This window comes from Ictidomys tridecemlineatus, unplaced genomic scaffold, assembly GCF_052094955.1.
Source record: "Ictidomys tridecemlineatus isolate mIctTri1 unplaced genomic scaffold, mIctTri1.hap1 Scaffold_61, whole genome shotgun sequence".
Lineage (NCBI taxonomy): Eukaryota > Metazoa > Chordata > Mammalia > Rodentia > Sciuridae > Ictidomys > Ictidomys tridecemlineatus.
In genome coordinates, this window is record NW_027524175.1 from 1639292 (window position 1) to 1646621 (window position 7330).

Consider the following 7330-nt stretch of genomic DNA (forward strand, 5'->3'; position numbering starts at 1 on the left):
AGCAAGGGGAAAACCAAAAAAACAAACAAATGAAACTTGCTTGAAGAAAGCCAGGCAAGTAGTTCACTTTTACTTGGGATAAAGTTGGGTTTTGTGTTATTCAGCCCTTCAATTTTCTGGGTGATGGTCACACATATTAGGGAGAATAATCTACTCTGTGTACAAATTCAAGTATTAGTCTCATCCAAGTCACTCAAACATGCAAATAATAATGTTTAACCAAACATTTAGCACCCTGTGATCAGTCAAAGTGTTACATGCAATTATCTGTCACACACTACAAAGAAAACATTTATGGAATTATACAAAAGGAAATGAGAAAAAGAATCAAAATATTTCCTTACCCACCACCCCCCAAATCAACTAAGCACAAAGAAATCCTTTAATAGAGAAAAAGGACAGCAGATCTGATGAAATAAAATGAAACAAATAGCAGAATGGCAAAAGTAAGATTTTTCTATCTTTTTTTTTTGCTTTACTATCTTATTTGTAAATGGATTAAGCTCTCCAGTCAAAAGACATGGAATGCAATCTGCAAAGTAATCTAAAGCTTTACTTTAGATCTAAGCTAAAAATGAAAGGATGGAAAACGATATTCTATGTACATAATGAATTTCTTTTTTCAACAAAAGAGCAGATATGATGACATTAATATCATAAATAATGTAAATTTAAAAAGTATAAGAGATAGAGAAGGATATTATATAATATTCTCATTGTCATGAAGAAGATAACCTGAGGAGAGCTCCTGAGAATGCAAATTAAATTCAACTGCCCAGAATACATGTAAATTTCCCATGGAGAATACAAACTTACCATTGCATGCCACTAAGTCATTATGGTAGTTTTGCATGATATTATCTACATAGCTACTTAGGCAAAATGAAGTGAAAATGTATCATATTGAAGAAAAATATGAAATGCAGCCTACCTCCTTTCAAAGAACAGAGGTTAGATTTTTAGCAGATGTCCAAGCTGAAAAATTAAGAGATAGCTTTATAATGCTGGCAGTAAAAACATACATCATTGAACTCTATATGAAACAAAATATTGTTCCAATGTGATGGAAAAATAGATACTTAAGATGGACAAAAATGGGAAAATTTAGTACTGAATGATTTACCCTACAGAAAATGCTTATAATAGGTCTTAGGGAAAAAAATATATATATGCAAATAAATTGGTGAAATCTACAGCATTGATGTATATGTCAGGAAAGGGGGATACATTTAAATAAATTTTATAATGCATTTCTGTCATTTAAGAATAAGAAGGATGGAACTAGAGACCATCAAGTTAAGCAAAAATAAGTCAAAATCAGAAAGTTAAGTGTCCTGTTGTTTTCTGTCATATGCAGAAGCAAGAGAAGAAAAAGGTAAACAAAGGTGGGGGTAGATTTCTTAAAATTCAAAGGGAGACCAGTAAAGGCAAGCGACCAAGAGGTAAGAGGCACAGAAATAGGAGGGAAATGCTGGAGAATGAAAATTGGCCAAATTGTATTTTTAGATTATGTGCATGTATGCGTATATAACAACAAATCCCAGCAATGTGCACAACTATAATGCACCAATACAAAGAAATGAAGAAAAAATAAAGTTAGATGTGTAGGAAAAGATTGACTTTGTGGGTCCAGTCTATATGTTAAAATTACCAGGGTAGCACCTGAAAGGGTATTAAAAAAGTACATAGCTCTCTAAATAATAGATACAACTATAATGATTTAAAAATTAAAGAGAAAAGTGTAAGCCACATATGACAAAAGGAGTATGAATGGAGTAGAAATATCATCAATTAAACATTCCAAATAGTTGTGATTATTGTAAACATAAAGGCAGTAATCTTTTCAGTTAAAAGACACAAATAATCTAACAAGATAGAAACAAAAACCTAGCTGTATCCTCTTTGGCATTCTAATCAAAAGAATAGATATACACAGATAAAAGCTAATCAAAAGAAGGTTGTAAAGATAGTGACATCAAACAAGGTAGATTTGAGATAAAATAATTAGTAAAGATAAAAATGTTATGAGGTGCTTGATGTACTGATGAAGTAAAACAAAACATAATTTTATGCAACTATATTTTAGCCTAAATACCCATATAAAACATTGATTATCTACAGGGAGAAAATCGAGTTTGCTCTCAGATTAGAAGATTCTAGCATATATTTTGTAGTAAGGTATGAGTAGCAAAATAGTATCAAAATCAAGATATTGCAAAATCAGGCAACTTGAACATAAAATTTGACCTAATAACGTTTATGATTGTATTCTAAATCTATAGAATACCTATTTTTAGAATCCATTATGACGTTTTTAGGTTCATTATAGCTTTACACAATATTTGTATTTATTATGCTTTATTTGAACATGCACATAATTTGATCAATCTCATTTTTTAATACTTTTCCTTTCCCTCTCCTCCTGTCTTCCCATGATACACTTGCTCTACAGTACAGATCAATTATTAATATTGTTATTCATTATTTTCACTAGTACATTATATTATATATAAAAGTGAGGTCCATTGTGGTATACCCATGCATGGACATAGGATGATCTTGTAGATTTTATGCCCCAGGACTTCCAATGCCCTCCCCTCCACTCTTGCTCTTGAGGCTCTTTCTTCACTCTATTGGTCTCCCTCACATACTTAGTCTTTTCACTCACACACTGTACATTTAAATTGAATGACTGGCACTTCAAAGGAATCTTAACAGATTTCTAAGGAATAAAATTAAAAAATTTTGTGAGTACAGAGTGAAGTTAAGCTAAACATTAAAAGCAAAAGATCTTTTTATGTTTTAAGGCAGAGATCACAATGGAACTTAAAAAAAACAGGTATATACTATATTAGAATACAATAATATCAAAAGTTGAGATGCATGGAAACAGTGTTTTAGAGGGAGCCTGAAGCTTTAAAACCATGTATTATCAGAGAATAGAAAAAGCTAAAATTGAATTAACATTTTTTCAAAATGTTCAAGGAAAGATAAGCAAATTCAACAAGAATATTATAAAAAATAATATGAACTTAATAATACAAAAGAAAATAATACAGAGAAAATTAAATGTTTCTTTATTAAAAATACATGTAATTGGGGCTTTCCTAGCCCCACTCTCGTCCGGACCAGGAAACTTGTGGGGCCGGCGACCTTCAGCCCAGCGCCGGAGCGGGGCGGAGAGCGGTCGGGAAGTGACTGCTCCCTCTCGGGGCGTCCCTTCATTCCCCCCGCCGTGCCCCCGGGCGCGTGGCCCCTCCGGGGAGGCGTCCGCGTGCGGCCATGCACTCCGCAGGGCTCCTCCATGCACCGGGAGAGCGCGGACCGCTGCCTCGGGCCGCCGCCTGCCGCAGCTCGCCGAGCCCAAGCCGGAGCCGCCGCCTGCCCCAGGCCGGGGTGTCGAGCAGCCAGCGGCTCGGCCATGTGGGGCTAGCCCGCGCGCCTGGCCTGCAGCGCGACCGGCAACATGGAGGCGGCCATCGTCGCCCCCGACGGCGGGGACCAGGGCGGCGCGGCGCCCCACGCGACGCCCAGGGACGTCTATCTGCGAAAACTGGGCTTGTATCGGAAACTGGTAGCCCAGGACGGGTCGTGCCTATTCCAGGCCATGGCGGAGCAGGTATTGCACTCTCAGTCTCGGCATGTTGAAGTTAGAATGGCCTGTATTCACTATCTTCGGGAGAACAGAGAGAAATTTGAAGCGTTTATAGAAGGGTCATTTGAGAGTATTTAAAACGTTTGGAAAATCCAGAGGAATGGGTAGGACAAGTGGAAATAAGTGCCCTTTCTCTTATGTACAGGAAAGATTTTGTAATTTATTGGGAACCAAATGTTTCTCCTTCACAAGTAACTGAAAATAATTTTCCTGAAAAGGTGTTACTATGTTTTTTCAATGGAAATCATTATGATATTGTCTATCCCATAAAGTATAAAGATAGTTGTGCTATGTGTCAGTCTCTCCTGTATGAATTGCTGTATGAGAAGGTATTTAAGACTGATGTACCTCTGAAGTAACTGAAAACAACAGCGAAATATCCGATTCAGAGGATGACAGTTGCAAGAGTAAAACTACCACTGCTAATGATGTACATGGATTTAAACCTTTGTCAGGCGATGAGCACCTGAAGAACAATGGGAGCTCTTCTAGCCTGCCTTTATCTAGAAAGGTTCTTAAGTCACTTAATCCAGCAGTATATAGAAATGTCGAGTATGAGATTTGGCTAAAGTCTAAACAAGCTCAACAAAAACGTGATTATTCCATTGCTGCTGGTTTACAATATGAAGTTGGAGATAAATGCCAAGTTAGGTTGGATCACAATGGAAAGTTTTATAATGCAGACATTCAAGGGATACACTCTGAAAATGGATCAGTTTTGGTTGAAGAACTGGGAAAAAAACCTACACAGAAGAACCTCAAAGCACCTCCCCCAGAAAGCTGGAACACAGTGTCAGGAAAGAAGATGAAAAAACCTTCCACTTCCGGACAAAATTTCCATTCTGACATGGATTACAGAGGGCCAAAGAATCCAAGCAAGCGAATAAAAGCCCCATCAGCACTACCTCCTCGCCTGCAGCAACCTTCAGGAGTAAGACAACATTCTTCTATGTTCTCTTGTCATTTTTCAGGGTCCCAGTCTCAGAAATCCTCCAGTGAGCACAAAAGTCTTAGCAGGACACCCTCACAGATCATAAGAAAACCTGATCATGAGAGAGTTGAAGATTTTGATCATACAAGTCGAGAATCTCACTGTTTTGGCCTCTCCCAAGAAGAGCGCAGAGAGAAGCAAGCTATAGAGGAGTCTCGTTTACTCTATGAGATTCAGAACAGAGATGAACAGGCTTTCCCAGCTCTTTCTAGCTCATCAATGAATCAGTCCACTTCTCAGAGTAGCAACCCATGTGTTCAGAGAAAATCATCGCATGTAAGTGATAGGAAAGGAAGCAGGTGGAGAATGGATATAGAAGAACGAAAAGACAAAGAACCTATCCATGGACATATTCACTTGGATAAAAAGCCTGAGTCAAGCACATTGGAGAATACCAGTGATGAAAAATGTACAAGAATTTCATCACCATCAAAGTCAAAGAAATTAGAGTGCCCATCTCCTGCAGAACAAAAGCCAGCAGAACATGTGTCTCTTTCGAATCCAGCTCCCCTTTTAGTTTCTCCAGAGGTACATCTAACTCGTGCGGTGCCTTCTTTAGCAGCCACTGTGCCAGCCTGGACAAGTGAGCCTACAACTTTTAGACCAACAGGTGTTCCTGCTCCGATTCCTGTTTTATCAGTGACACAGACTTTGACCACTGGACCTGATTCTGCTGTGTCTCAAGCTCATTTAACACCCTCTCCAGTTCCTGTGTCAATTCAGGCAGTTATCCAGCCCTTGATGCCTTTGCCTCAGACACTGAGCCTTTATCAAGACCCACTCTATCCTGGGTTTCCTTATAATGAAAAGGGAGATCGAGCCATTGCACCACCTTATTCACTGTGTCAGACTGGGGAGGACCTGCCTAAAGATAAGAACATTCTTAGATTTTTCTTTAATCTTGGAGTGAAGGCATATAGTTGTCTTATGTGGGCCCCACATTCTTACCTTTACCCTTTTTTTTTTGCACCAGGCCTACCTGGCAGCCTGCAGGATGTACACAAAGGTCCCAGTACCTGTGTATCCTCATAATCCTTGGTTCCAAGAAGCTCCTTCTGCTCAGAATGAAAGTGATTGTACTTGTACCGATGCACACTTTCCTATGCAGACTGAGGCCAGTGTTAATGGTCAGATGCCTCAGACAGATATCGGACCACTGACATTTTCTTCACCTCTGGTTATCCCTCCATCTCAGGTGTCTGAAAGTTATGGACAGTTCTCTTACCAGACTGATCTTGAATCTGAGAACACTGGGCAGCTTCTTCATGCTGAATATGAAGAGTCACTAAGTGGCAAGAACATGTATTCACAACCGTCCTTTGGACCTAATCCATTCTTAGGCCCAGTTCCCATTGCACCTCCTTTCTTTCCTCATGTTTGGTATGGATACCCTTTTCAGGGGTTCATAGAAAATCCTGTAATGAGGCAGAATATTGTCCTGCCTTCTGATGATAAAGGAGAATTGGATCTCCCTCTGGAAAACCTGGATCTCTCTAAAGAATGTGGTTCAGTCTTAGCAGTAAATGAATTTCCAGAAGCCAGGGGTGAAGTTGTACACATTCTCCCTGAAACAAGCGTGAGCAGCAAACATGAAGGCCGATCAGAGCAGTCATCCCAGACACGAAAGGCAGATCTGACCCTGGCTTCTGCACTTCCTGGAGCAGAGGGAAAGTCTCATCTTCCTTCTCAGATTCTAAACAGAGAGAGAGAAACTATGCCTGTTAAACTTGAGCCTAAGAGGACCATTCAAAGTCTGAAAGAAAAACCAGAGAAAGTAAAAGATCCAAAGACTGCTGCTGATGTGGTCAGTCCTGGGGCCAACTCTATGGATAGCAGAGTGCAAAGACCAAAAGAAGAGAGTTCAGAAGATGAAAATGAAGTGTCTAATATTCTCAGAAGTGGCAGATCCTAGCAGTTCTATAATCAAACTTACGGAGGCAGGAAGTACAAAAGTGATTGGGGCTATTCTGGTAGGGGCGGATATCAACACGTGAGAGGTGAGGAGAGCTGGAAAGGGCAGCCGAGCAGAAGCCGGGATGAAGGTTATCAGTACCATCGACATGTCAGAGGACGTCCATATAGGGGCGATAGGAGGAGATCAGGGATGGGAGATGGCCATAGGGGACAACACACGTGATGGTTGTTGCTCTGATGTTTTAGAACAGAAGGCCTTTCTTAGGTGGAGTATTTCTGGAGGCTTTAAAAAAATACATTAAAATAAAACCCCAAATTGGAATCATCTCCTCCCTCCCCCTTTACCCTCATTCCCATTCTGGATGAGATTTTGGACATGAGTCAGGGGCAGGTGAATTTTTGGCATTGCCATTTATCTTCATTCACAATCTGTTTTCATTTATTTATCGGGTGACTGCCCCCATAAAAACTAGAAAATAAGTTTGTTAAAGTATTTTTTATAAACAGCCTAATATAAAACATTTAAAAAATACATGTAATTACTTGAACAAGTAAAATCGATGAGAGAAATAAGGAAAAATAATAATAATAGAATAAAAAGAGATCTATAGAAATGAAACATCATAAATCGATAATATGCATAAATTCTTATCAGCAAATTTGAAGTTTACATGAAATGGACATGTCTATATAAACACAGAAAAAACAAAATCTGAATAGTACAAAGTGGAAAAATGGATATATTACCAAAATTGAATGCATTTTTAAAG

At 39.0% G+C, this 7330-nt stretch overlaps 1 pseudogene; it reads left to right on the forward strand.

Moving 5' to 3' along the window:
- Nucleotides 1-3431: 3431 nt before the first annotated feature.
- On the forward strand, nucleotides 3432-6783 carry LOC144374198 (OTU domain-containing protein 4 pseudogene; annotated as a pseudogene).
- Nucleotides 6784-7330: the final 547 nt, after the last annotated feature.